At 42.3% G+C, this 13,999-nt stretch overlaps 1 protein-coding gene and 1 long non-coding RNA gene across 6 annotated transcripts in view; one reads left to right on the top strand and one right to left on the bottom strand.

Moving 5' to 3' along the window:
• The window catches only part of add1 (adducin 1 (alpha)), a 173,513-nt gene extending 162,002 nt beyond the window's left edge, over positions 1 to 11,511 (bottom strand). For 2 of the 3 annotated variants that reach the window (XM_043703905.1, XM_043703897.1), the window contains exon 1: positions 11,224 to 11,511. The gene's annotated coding sequence lies outside the window, so the exon portion shown is untranslated. Of the gene's footprint in view, positions 1 to 10,631; positions 10,780 to 11,223 lie in introns of those variants that run through there. The other variant, XM_043703915.1, reaches the window with a different exon arrangement.
• Positions 10,886 to 13,999, top strand: part of LOC122556801 — a 169,604-nt gene continuing 166,490 nt past the window's right edge. For all 3 annotated transcript variants that reach the window (XR_006313665.1, XR_006313664.1, XR_006313666.1), the window contains exon 1: positions 10,886 to 11,305. This is a non-coding gene — a long non-coding RNA (uncharacterized LOC122556801). The remainder of the gene's footprint in view (positions 11,306 to 13,999) is intronic.

Below are 13,999 nucleotides of genomic sequence, written 5' to 3' on the forward strand. Positions count from 1 at the left end.
AGTTGTCCACCACCGAGGTCAGGCTCACTGGTCTATAATTCCCTGGCTTGTCTTTACCGCCCTTAAATAGTGGCACCACGTTTGCCAACCTCCAGTCTTCCGGCACCTCACCTGTGACTATCGATGATACAAATATCTCAGCAAGAGGCCCAGCAATCACTTCTCCAGCTTTCCACAGAGTTCTCGGGTACACCTGATCAGATCCTGGGGGATTTATCCATCTTTAACTGTTTCAAGGCATCCAGCACTTCCTCCTCTGTAACCTGGACATTTTGCAAGATATCACCATCTATTTCCCTACAGTCTATATCTTCCATATCCTTTTCCACAGTAAATACGGATGCAAAATATTCATTTATTAGAGATGAGGGAGGACATTAAAAAGGAACTCGGAACCAAAATTTTACTAAAGTTGGCACAGGAGTGATGACAGAACTGAAGACAACATGTGCGGTTCGATTTTTCATGGATAGTAGAGATAAACCAGGGAATTACAGACTAGGAAGTCAGACATCTGTAGTAGGGAAATTATTGGAGAAAATTTGGAATTAAAAGAGTTGTTCTCCAAATGGAGATTAAGGTTTGATCACAGATAGTCAACATGAGGTCAGCATGTCAGAGGTGGTCAGGGATCATCTGAGGTGAGGGAGCATCTGAGGTGCAGAAGAATCGACACTTCGGGCAAGAGCACTTCCTGATGAAGGAGACTTTCTCCTCAAGAAGTTCAACAACATCCAAGACGAAAGCAGCCACTCGATTCTTTGCAGATGTGGTACCATTCACTCCATCTAACACCACAGACACTTGGTGGCAGCAGTGTGTACCACTTACAAGATGCACTGCAAAAATTCACCAAGGCTCTTTAGATAGCACCTTCCAAATCCACAACTACTACCATCTTGAAGGTATAAAAAGGTAGCAGATACATGGGACCACCACACTTGCATGTTCCCTTGCAAGACACTCTCTATCCCTAACCTGGAAAACAATGTTGCTCTTCAACATCACTGGAGTCAAAATCCTGGAACACTTTTCTTAGTAGCATTATGATCTAGGACTACAAATGGACTGCAGTGGTTCAAGGCAGCAGTTCACCATCACCTTCTCAAGGGCAATTAGGGATGGCCCATAAATACTGGCTTAGGCAACAATACCCACATCCCTTAAACTAATTTTTAAAAATACAACCAACAGACATACATATTAAAAATAAGAAACAAGTTCAAAAAAGATAAAATTCAAGATACTCTCTAATTTCTTAGCAAGAGTTGAACATCGAGACTGTTGCAATGAAGGTTACCAGTAGTAATATGTTGGGAGTTAAACCACCAATTTCAACATAGTTAAATTTGCAAGCTGATTGAGATTCTGTGTTCAGTTTCCTTTTAAATGTGACAGAATTCCAGCATATCCTTTTGTTTGGCTGCCAGTTAGTTGACTTTTAGCGCAAAGTGAGAAATGTCCTTTAACTGCAACACAGGCATAGTTTGGGGATCATTCTTCATCTGTGACCTTCACAGCATGCTGACACTCAAACCCACGCTAGTAGACATGGGTAATTCAGCTTAGTGGTATATATAAGATTTTCAGTTTCTCTAGCACACTCCATAAGACCACAAGACATTGGAGTGGAATTTAGGCCATTTGGCCCATCAAGTCCACTGCGCGTTTTAAATCATGGCTGATGGGCATTTCAACTTCATTTACCCACATTCTCCCCGTAGTCCTTAATTCCTTGCAAGATCAAGAAGTTATCAATCTCTGCCTTGAAGACATCTAGTGTCCCGGCCTCCACTGCGCTCCGTGACAATGAATTCCACAGGCCCACCACTCCCTGGCTGAAGAAATGTCTTCTCATTTCATTCTGAATTGACCCCTCTAATTCTAAGGCTGTGCCCACAGGTCCTAGTCTCCCCGCTTAATGGAAACAACTTCCCAGCGTTCACCCTTTCTAAGCCATGCATTATCTTGTAAGTTTCTATTAGATCTCCCCTCAACATTTTAAACTCTAATGAATACAATCCCAGGATCCTCAGCTATTCATCATGTCAGGCCTACCATTCCAGGGATCATCAGTGTGAATCTCTGCTGGATATGCTCCAATGCCAGTATGTCCTTCCTGAGGTGTGGGGCCCAAAATTGGACACAGTATTCTAAATGGGGACCAACTAGAGCTTTATAAAGTCTCAGAAGCACAGTACTGCTTTTATATTCCAACCGTCGAGATAAATGACAACATCACATTCACTTTGTTTATCATGGACTCAACCTGCAAGTTAGAGAATCTCAAACTAGCACTCCAGATCCCTTTGTACTTCGGCTTTAGGAATTTTATCACCCTTTAGAAAATAGTCCATGCCGTATTCTTTTTTCCAAAGTACAAGACCTCGCATTTCCTGGACCATTCTCCTAAACTGTCTAAATCTTTCTGCAGCCTCCCCATATCCTCAGTACTCATATTATAATCGGCAAACTTCTCCAGAATGTCCCCAGTCCCTTCATCCAGATCATTAATATATAAAGTGAGCAGCTGCAGCTCTAACACTGAATCCTGTGGGACACCTCTTGTCACTGGCTGCCATTCCAAAAAAAGAACCTTTTATCCCAACTCTCTGCATTCTGGCAGACAGCCAATCCTCAATTCATGCCAGTAGCTCACCTCAAACAACCTGGGCCCTCACCTCACTCAGCAGTCTTCCATGAGGCACCTCATCAAAGGCCTTTTGGCAGTCTAGATAACACCCACTTATCTAGATGAAACTGGCTTTTTAACACTTTTTTGTGAATTCTTCAAAATGGAGAAACACAAAGTATACCTGCAGTTCATGGCATAATCGACAAAAACCAGTTTGCTGTCGAGCAAGGGACATCAACACCTTGTTATGTTTGCAGTCATGAGCAATCACAGTCCAGTCTGTTTGAATTGCCTCTCCCAACTTTAAAAAGTGTTACTAATTGAAGATCTTTTATTATATTTAAGTGTGACATTCCACCATCCTGTCTTTCTCCAGGCAGCCACGTAATTTGCATTGTAGTCATTTTTAGCCATAATTCAAGCTGCAAATATCCTTTCAAAGGACTTTTAGGTTCTGACCCATGGTCATGACACTGTCAGATTATTCATGTTGACCGATTAAGTAATAACTGCTAAGTACAGGTCATAAGCTACCATGTCAACTGACAATTATTGACAGTATTGAACGTTGTCACTGACTACTCTCCAACACAACTCCAGCAACTTCAAAGATCCTGGACAGCACCTTCCAAACCCATGACCATTTCCATGCAGAAGGACAAGGGCAGCAGATACATGGGAACACCACCACTGCACGTTTCCCTCCAACCCACTCACCATCCTGACTTGGAAATATATCACAGTTTCTTCAGTGTCACTGGCTCAAAATCCTAGAATTCCCTCCCTAAAGGCATTGTGGGCCAACCTATAGAATGTCAACTGCAGTGGTTCAAGGAGACAGTTCACCACCACATTCTCAATGACAACCAGTGACAGGCAATAAATACTGACCAGCTAGGGACACCCACATCCCACAAGTGAAAGAAATGAATTAGCATGATTATAACACTGAAACTTACCTTTGTCATTTCATCTTATTTTGTCACTTGAATAAATTTCAAAGGAGGAAAAAGGTGCTCTTTTTCTATTACTACTCTTCTCAGTCCCTAAGTAGTTAGTTCTTACTTTGATATGGGGAGGTGAGAGACGATTGGTGAGTAGTTAGTAAATTATTTTTAGTAATAAATAGTTTTGTTATGTTATGGCAGATAAACTCAGCTAGTGGAAGGTACATCCTGCAATAGATGTGAAGTTGTAGAGGCAGCATGTATCCTACTGAAACACACCTGCAGGAAGTGTCATTTATAGCTTTTTATTATTTCTACCTATGCCTACATTCATCAGTGATAGTTCAACTTATTTTGTAAGCAAAAAGTTCAAAAACTAATGGACAAATTTCAATCAAACTTGGCACATGAATAATGGAAATACAAACCCTGGAACTTTATTAAAAGATACATCTGTTAACATGGAGAGATAGGGAAATTGATGATTTTAAAAAGAGATTGTTGTGGATTATCTCAGCTGCAATTGTAAAATTGCTCATATTTTAACAGCTGTGACCAGAGTTCAGTTCTGAAGGGTCACTGGACCTGAAACTTTAACTCTGCTTTCTCTCCAAAGATGTGATCAGACCTACTGAGTGTTTCCAAAACATTCTGATTTTGTTTCTGAGTGTTCTCAGATTAGGTTGTTGGAAGTGTATTAGCCTGAAGCCACCTCAGTGAGACAACAGCACTTAGAAGATATTTTTTCAAACTTTGTAGCTGCAGAGCATCAATAAGACAAAAAGTCTCAAAAGAACTGTGTAATTTTAAGTTCATTAATAGTGCACCCTCTTAGTTTGTTTATTAGATTAGATTACTTACAGTGTGGAAACAGGCCCTTCGGCCCAACAAGTCCACACCGACCCGCCGAAGCGAAACCCACCCATACCCCGACATTTACCCCTTACCTAACACTACTGGCAATTTAGCATGGCCAATTCACCTGACCTGCACATCTTTGGACTGTGGGAGGAAACCGGAGCACCCGGAGGAAACCCACGCAGACACGGGGAGAATGTGCAAACTCCACACAGTCAGTCGCCTGAGTCGGGAATTGAACCCGGGTCTCATGGCGCTGTGAGGCAGCAGTGCTAACCACTGTGCCACCGTGCCGCCCACAAATCTGTATGATTTTCAAAAAACGTCTTTCTGGGCCTAGCTTTCAAATTTACTCAACTATAACCAAACAAAACATAAGTAAAACGTTAAATCTGTCTTTCATCCTCTTGTATATTTTCCCAATAAAATTTTGAAAGTAAATTTTAACTTGAGGTATCTGGGGAAATCCAGATTCTTTTTGGTTTTTCTTTGTTTAATCTTTAAACATTATAGAAGTGCTTCACTGGATACAAGATTCTTTTGGTTTGTTCTTAAAAGGTTTTAAACATTACATAAAAAGTGGGACACCGAGCTGATCCAGAGGAGCTTAATATTCAAAGCCGCAAGCTTGCTTTTATATCTAAAGGAGAACAACAAAGTAGATAGGTGAATGAAACAAATTTGACTAACTTATGTTGGATTCCTGGCAGCCTGCCCAGCAGGTCTCTTATTTTTTTAATACCCTTTAACAAAATTGCAATGAAAGTTTGCAAATTCAACAGTTTGGTTTTTGAATTAAAATGTTTAGATACCAAAATGTTACCCCAACATTAAGAGGCAGACCTCAAGAAAATCATAATTTGCAAGTTCCTCTTATAGCATTGCTCCTCTTTCAGTGTTCTAGGATCAAAAATACTGAAACTTCCTAACAGCATTATGGCTACCCAACAATCGAAGGAATGCTATGGTTCAAGTAAACAGCAGCTTTCATCACTACCAGCTTTTACAAGACAAAAATGGCCAATAAGTACTGACCTAGCAATGTCCATATACCATGATTTTTTTTAATCCCTTGAGAAAACATTATTTGACCCCTGTTCTGCATTGGAGATCTTTTGAAATAGCCTAGACAGCAGCTATAATAGATTTTTGGTGATTAGACTCATGAATAGACTGAATAAGAAATCATTCTGATTATTTATCCAAGTAATTAAAATGTTTTAAATATTAAAAGCTGAAGGGAAGTACAACTATAATGTAGAAATTCATTTTGATTTTAGCGGTGGAGTTTGGTGGTTCTTGATATCCAAAGGAATACCATGAGTGGCTGGGCCAAAGAAGTTTCCACATCAAGTGCAATTTCTAATTGACATCCATGCCAAACCTGCAATGGAGTCATCAGTCATGTGACGACCCACAGATGAAGATTAAATCAGTGAAGGCTTGGTCATACTACACACAGAATCTACCACAGTCCACCCTCCACCCTAGGTACTACATCACCACGTTCCAAATAAAAATCAGACACTTCAAAACAGTATTGAGGCACAAAACCCTAATTAAAACATGCGCGCACACACACGCGCACTTATATAAAAATCAAGAAATTAAGGCTACAGACCTAGTGCTAAGAAGTCGGACCACTGCAGGCAATAGTGTACTTTTGATGGGACAGACTCAATGGAGAGCAGTAGCTGTGATCTATATGGACTTCAGTAAGGTGTTCGACAAGGTTCCCCATGGCAAACTGATTAGCAAGGTTAGATCTCATGGAATACAGGGAGAACTAGCCATTTGGATACAGAACTGGCTCAAAGGTAGAAGACAGAGGGTGGTGGTGAAGGGGGCTTGTTTTTCAGACTGGAGGCCTGTGACCAGTGGAGTGCCACAAGGATCAGTGCTGGGCCCTCTACGTTTTGTCATTTACATCAATGATTTGGATGCGAGCACAAGAGGTATGGTTAGTAAGTTTGAAGATGACACCAAAGTTGGAGGTGTAGTGGACAGCAAAGAGGGTTACGTCAGATTACAACAGGATCTGGACCAGGTGAACCAATGGGCTGAGAAGTGGCAGATGGAGTTTGATTCAGATAAATGCGAGGTGCTGCATTTTGGGGGAAGCAAATCTTAGCCAGACTTATACACTTAATGGTAAGGTCCTAGGGAGTGTTGCTGAACAAAGAGACCTTGGAGTGCAGGTTCATAGCTCCTTGAAAGTGGAGTTGCAGGTAGATAGGATAATGAAGGCGGCGTTTGGTATGCTTTCCTTTATTGGTCAGAGTATTGACTACAGGAGTTGGGAGGTCATGTTGTGGCTGTGCAGGACATTGGTTAGGCCACTGTTGGAATATTGCGTGTAATTCTGGTCTCCTTAGGGGAAAGATATAAAAGAGACCTAAGGGGCAACGTTTTCACGGGGGGGGGGGGGGGTACGTACGTATATGGAATGAGCTGCCAGAGGATGTGGTGGAGGCTGGTACAATTGCAACATTTAAGAGACATTTGGATGGGTATATGAATAGGAAGGGTTTGGAGGGCTGGGTGCTGGCAGGTGGGACTAGATTGGGTTGAGATATCTGTCGGCGTGGACGGGTTGGACCGAAGGGTCTGTTTCCATGCTGTACATCTCTATGACTAAAGGGCCTCTTCTGTATTGCATGATTCCACATTTAATGGCACAGCAAAGTCAAGATGTCATAAATAAAGCTGGATGAAGATTAACAGCCTACCTGCATACCTACATACACAATAATGAAAATGCACAAAAGGGGCAGACAAGCACACACTCAATGAGGATGAAACAAGCTACCAGTCTCTTGTGAATGCACAGAACAAGCAGCTCCTTTGAGCTGAAAACTTATAATTAATGCCTTCAATTCAGATCAAATATATTAAAATAGCCAACATATTAAAAATTAATCTTGTTTATGTATTCAATGTAATTGTTAAATACTGTAAGAGTCAACTTGGCAGCAACCAAAAGAGTTCTAAAGCAAAACCTAATTAGCATGTATTTTGTCTAGCTGGGCTAGCTAAAACAATTAAGTTTAAAGCTGCATACAGGCATCTACTGAGGCAACTACTAATTGAATTGTCTAATGAACTATACTCACTGTAGCATCTGCATTTTTTTAACTAAAGAAATTCTTTAAATTTAAAAATGATATCAGAAATGTTTATGAGTAATAGAGGTATTTTATGCTTAATACTTTAAATGTGCTCTCAAAATTAAAGTTAGCTGAACTTACGAGCATAAACAACTTGGCCACATGGTTAGCAAGGTTAGATCTCTCAGAATACAGGGAGAACTAGCCATTTGGATGCAGAACTGGCTCAAAGGTAGGAGACAGAGGGTGGTGGTGGAGGGCAGTTTTTCAGATTGGAGGCCTGTGACCAGGGAAGTGCCACAAGAATCAGTGCTGGGTCCATTACTTTTCATCATTTACATAAATTATTTGGCTGTGAGCTTAAGGGGTATAGTTAGTAAGTTTGCAGATGACACCAAAATTGGAGGTGTAGTGGACAGCGAAGAAGGTTACCGCAGATTACAACGGGATCTTGATCAGATGAGCCAATGGGCTGAGAAGTGGCAGATAGAACTTAATTTTGATAAATGCAAGGTGGTGCATTTTCAGAAAGCAAATTTTAGCAGGACATGCACACTTAATGGTAAGGTCCTAGGGAGTGTTGTTGAACAAAGAGACCTTGGAGTGCAGGTTCATAGTTCCTTGAAAGTGGAGTCACATGTAGATAGGATAGTGAAGGCGTCTTTTGGTGTGCTTTCCTTTATTGGTCATAGTATGGAGTACAGGAGTTGGGAGGCCACGTTGCAGCTGTACAGGACATTGGTTAGGCCACCTTTGGCATATTGCGTGCAATTCTGATCTTCATATCGGAAGGATGTTGTGAAACTTGAATGGGTTCGGAAGAGATTTACAAGGATGTTGCCAGCATTGGGAGAGTTTGAACTGTAGGGAGAGGTTGACTAGGCTGGGGCTGTTTTCCCTGGAGCGTCAGAGGCTGAGGGGTGACCTTATAGAGATTTATAAAATCATGAGGGGCATGGATAGGGTAAATAGTCAAGGTCTTTTCCTTGGTGGGGGAGTCTAGAACTGGAGGGCATATGTTTAGGGTGAGAGGGGAAAGATATAAAAGAGACCTAAGGGGCAACGTTTTAAACACAGTAGTGTGTGTGTGGAATGGGCTGCCAGAGGAAGTGGTGGAGACCAGTACAATTGCAACATTTAAAAGGCATCTGGCTGGGTATATGAATAGGAAGGCTTTGGAGTGATATGGATTGGGTGCCAGCAGGTGGGACTAGATTGGGTTGGGATATCTGGTCAGCATGGACGAGTTGGACAGAAGGGTCTGTTTCCATGCTGTACATCTCTATGACATTCTATTAGTTCCATCTGAACTCAGAAGTGCTAACATGGTTCATTCATTAAGTAAGCTGGAGAGGTAACAAATCAATGCATTGGGAGGAAAATGGCAAAGGAGAATTTTGAAATTAACCCAAAAGAAAAGACATCTAAATAATTCAAATTAACCCAATTTTTCTATTTTTGTTGTGTTACAACTTAGGAACCTTCGCAAACAACCATCTGGCCCACTTAAAAAATAGAGCTTGCAAATCTGTCTTCAGTAGGAAAGCTACAAATTAAGTGGTCAGCATGACAATGGAACTATGAAAGCTGAAATACTGTCTTACACTCCAAGACAGGAAATACTGCAAGAGCCTATACTTGAACATTTATCTGCATCAAATAAAATTCAACTCCTTCTCAGCCTATATCTAATTTTCATGATACAACTGTATCAATTCAGAGATAAGGATGAAGCCATCATGAAGTTATATGGTCCTCCAATTCAACCACACCTTGAATTCTCTGTTTATTTCTGGTCACGGAGCACAAGGTAACATGCCTTAAAAGCTGAATAAAAGACTTAAAGCTCTGCTAGGAGGCTGGTTTATGAAAGCTTAAACAAACACGAACAGGCCAATGAGATAGGGCATTACAAATACTAAATGACATGGAAAGGTTAATTAACTTGAGAAACATTGAAACAGTCATAGCTGCAAGATAAAGTAAGCTAGAAAAAGGTCAGGTTGAAGATTGAAGCACTTCTTCAATGTTATATCTAGAATGGATATAAATGGATTAGCTTGGATAATGGAAGCTAAAGCATTTTCTCCATCATCTCTCACCCTCCTCCAAAAAACAATTAAAAGCTCCAGAGTCAGAGTCACAGAGATATACAGCTAGCTAGAGTCAGAGGCATAGAGACGTACTGCATGAAAACAGGTCCTTCGGTCCAATTCATCCATGCCAACCAGGAATCCTGACTAAATCTAGTCCCATTTGCTAGTATTTGGCCCATATCCCTCTAAACCCTTCCTATTCATATATCCATCCAGAAGCCTTTTAAATGTTGTACTTTTACCAGCCTCCACCACGTCCTCTGGTAGTTAATTCCATAAACACACTACCCTCTGTGTGAAAAAAAACCACCCCTTAGATTCCTATTAAATCTTTCCCTTCTCACCTTAAACCTATCCCTTCTAGTTTTGGTCTCCCCCACACCGGGGAAAAGACCTTGTCAATTTACCCTATTCATGACCCTCATGATTGGAATTGAATGAGGCGTTAGAAGTGGTATAGCAATTTCTATGAGCAGCAGTAAATAGATCAAGTTACATCCCTTTTGGTGCTCATCACATAAATCGCATTTAATTTTATGGTGGTGTTAATCGATAGTGAGAAAGGAACGAGCTACCTTCAACAACCAAGGTACCTTATTTTAAGATTGCTTTGAATATAATCTCTCATCTGATTAACACCTTCCAAATATACTTGACTGGTTATGGTTAATCTATTGAAATACATAGTGGCATATTTCTCATTTACCCCAAGCCTCCCCACTTAATTAAATATTGATGATCGTGTCCAACGTCAGGAATGTGGACTCAGACCGGAACAACTAAAGAAAATGAAGCAAGCTTCATCCCAGGGAACTTCATAGATTACACACTGCCCTCACAACATACACGTTCCTTTCCAAGGGTCCTTTATAGCTCACACGCTGCTCTCAAAACATACTGGAGATCAGCGACGCTGTATGCGACGTTTAAAACAAACGCGTTTAAATCAATATTATTTAAAAACAGAACATGAGCAGATTAAACAAACCAGCAGCATTGGCGGTGGTCGACTATATGGAAGGCAGGATGAAGTCTACAGAAGCGAACAGCAACACTTGTCAAATACAGTTAACGCTGGTCGCATTATGTTCAATTCATTCAATCCATAAGGCTTGCTACTTCTCCTCCAGCCCCTAGATTGCAACATCTACTACACTGCGATTGTGTTTATCGACATCAGGCAGCTTGTCATATTTCATATTGCAGTACTGACACTGGTCGAATATTACAAGCCGGACAGGACGCAGTGGTTGGGGCCGTGTGCGCGCGCGCGAAGGGAAGGGTTTTATTCTTTTTGCAAAATTAAAACATTAATTAAAAAGGAGGGGGGGTCACGAGCGGAATGGCTGTCGGCAAGCAGAAATACAGCGTTGACCGTAGAAAGAGGGAAAGAAAATGGATGGTAATAACATCGATTGATGAAGGAGGTCACTGTTCAAGGCATTAATGGGGGGGGGGGGAAGAGAAATCAAACAGAAGAAAAACCAGTGTGAACCGCCGCCACAATAACAGACTGACGCCGATCTCAAACAGCCGTCAGTTTACAGTCGCTTCCTCGGCCCTTTGCTGCAGCTGCTTACCTTTCCACGGGAGAAACACCGCCGCCAGTCTCTACGTGAGGTGACGCGCAGATTATCGATGTGTTTTTGCTTCAAATGAGTGGTAAGGATATTGCCTCCCCCCCACCCCCTTTAAGAGGTACCCTAGTCGATTTCTTTCCCTTTTTTCTTTCTCTCTCTCTATATTCTCTTTCACCCCTCCTCCTTTAACTCCGCCTCTCTAGTACAAATACATAAACGTGGGTGCGGCGGCGGCAGCAGCGCCTCCAGAAAAGAGGGTAAGAACACGACGCCTACAGATAGCGAGGCGAAAACGACTGGCGCTCCCATCAGCTTATTCCATTGGACCAGGGATTGAGGGTGGGCGGGTCGACGGGGGCGGGGACTATTTCAAGATGCTTGAACTCCATTGGTCAGATTTCCATCGTCTCCACCCACCCTCGCCTCTGTTTTTTTCTCTCTCTCTCCTCCTCATGCAAGAATCCAGACACCACCCCTCCCCCCACGGCCGCGCGCGCCAAGAGCGATCCAGCAGTGCGAAACTCCCCGCACCGTCTAACGGCCACAGCGCGCGCAGTTAATCGATATTCAGCGGTCAATGACATTGGGGTGCATTGTCTGTCTTTTGTTGGTCCTGATTATTTTTGTATGGTATTTTGTGCCTGTTTGCATAGAAGAGAAATGAGAATTACAAATAACAGCGTTGCTTTGCATGAAGGAAAGGAACTTGCATGCCGTAGAATTGGATTGAAGCCGATGGATGTTTGGGGTGAAGGGTACAGACACGATGGGCCGAAGATCTTCCGTGCTGTAAAAACTGTATGACTGAAAATTATTTATGATGTTGGTTGAGGGATAAAGATGGTAATGAAGAGCTTCCAACCCCGACCACCCCCCCACTTATTACAATCACGTGTTCATCTGAAAGACGTTATTTCTGACAATATAGCACTCCCTTAGCACTTCACTGGAACCTCAAACCTAGGTTAAGATTCTCAGACATCGAAAGTAGACGTTGATTCAGTTAAAATCACACTACACGAGGTTGCAGTCCAACAGGTTTATTTGGAAGCATCAGCTTTCGGTGCGTTGCTTCAGGAAATTGCGGATTCAAAAATGCTACTCACTGAGTAACGGAGTGAGCGGAAAATTAAGTCCCCCCAACAATGGTGTTCTGAAGATGTTAACACTTCACCGAGGTTTGGTATTCGCGACTCAGCTCACCCAAGTTGATATATGTGGGTACAAGATTCAGGGAACCACAGGAGCCCCTTTTGACACTGATGTGTTCAACTGCCCTGAAATTCCTCCTGCAGAGTTGACAGAACAGTAAAGGGGAGCAAGAACTAAATTGAGAATGTTTATACATCCATAACTATGAGCTGATGCTCAAAATGTCACACAAACTTCCAGGAGAAAGTGAGGACTGCAGATGCTGGAGATCAGAGCTTAAAAACGTGTTGCTGGAAAAGTGCAGCAGGTCAGGCAGCATCAAAGGAACCAGGAGAATCGACGTTTCCAGCATAAGCCCTTTTTTTTAGGAGAGCTTCTTCAAGGAAGGCATCCTTGCAAGAGGATTCGCAGTAGGTTAAAATCAACTAGGAGAAAGTGAGGACTGCAGATGCTGGAGATCAGCGTTCAAAAATGTGTTGCTGGAAAAGCGCAGCAGGTCAGGCAGCATCCAAGGAGCAAGAGAATAGACGTTTCGGGCATGAGCCCTTCTCCTGCGCCTTGGATACTGCCTGACCTGCTGCGCTTTTCCAGCAACACATTTTCAGCTCTGATCTCCAGCATCTGCAGTCCTCACTTTCTCCAATGTATTTCATGATCCATATCTGATGACAGAGGAAGGATTATATGAGGGTAAGTTGAGGAAGTAATTAAAGCAAATTGACAATGTAGAAAAAATGTGACAAATGGAGAAGTAAAGCTTGGGCAATTGACAGTTTGAAGTTCAGACATAAGTGAATTGGAAAATCTTTGGGGGGTTGAACACAAGGACAGGGTACAATAAAAGCATTTGAGATCAGGCAGCATGTGTGGAATGAAACAGTTAATGTTACAGGGTAAAAACAATGACTGCAGATGCTGGAAACCAGATTCTGGATTAGTGGCATGTTTATTCCTGATAGAACATAGAAAAATACAGCGCAGTACAGGCCCTTTGGCCCTCGATGTTGCGCCGATCCAAGCCCACCTAACCTACACTAGCCCACTATCCTCCATATGCCTATCCAATGCCCGTTCAAATGCCCATAAAGAGGGAGAGTCCACCACTGCTACTGGCAGGGCATTCCATGAACTCACGACTCGCTGAGTAAAGAATCTACCCCTAACATCTGTCCTACACCTACCACCACTTAATTTAAAGCTATGCCCCCTCATAATAGCTGACTCCATACGTGGAAAAAGGTTCTCAGGGTCAACCCTATCTAAACCCCTAATCATCTTGTACACCTCTATCAAGTCACCCCTAAACCTTCTTTTCTCCAATGAAAACAGCCCCAAGTGCCTCAACGTTTCCTCATACGATCTTCCTACCATACCAGGCAACATCCTGGTAAACCTCCTCTGCACCCGTTCCAGTGCCTCCACATCCTTCCTATAGTATGGCGACCAAAACTGCACACAATACTCCAGATGCGGCCGCAAAAGAGTCTTATACAACTGCAACATAACCTCAGGGCTCCGGACCACAACACCAAATGGAGTTGCCAAATGGAGTTTAATGTCGAAAAGTCTGAGCTGACTCACTTTGGAAGAAGTAACAGGAGTGCAAAGTACTGGATAAATGGTA

The sequence above is a fragment of the Chiloscyllium plagiosum genome, chromosome 2 (assembly GCF_004010195.1).
Source record: "Chiloscyllium plagiosum isolate BGI_BamShark_2017 chromosome 2, ASM401019v2, whole genome shotgun sequence".
Taxonomy (NCBI): domain Eukaryota; kingdom Metazoa; phylum Chordata; class Chondrichthyes; order Orectolobiformes; family Hemiscylliidae; genus Chiloscyllium; species Chiloscyllium plagiosum.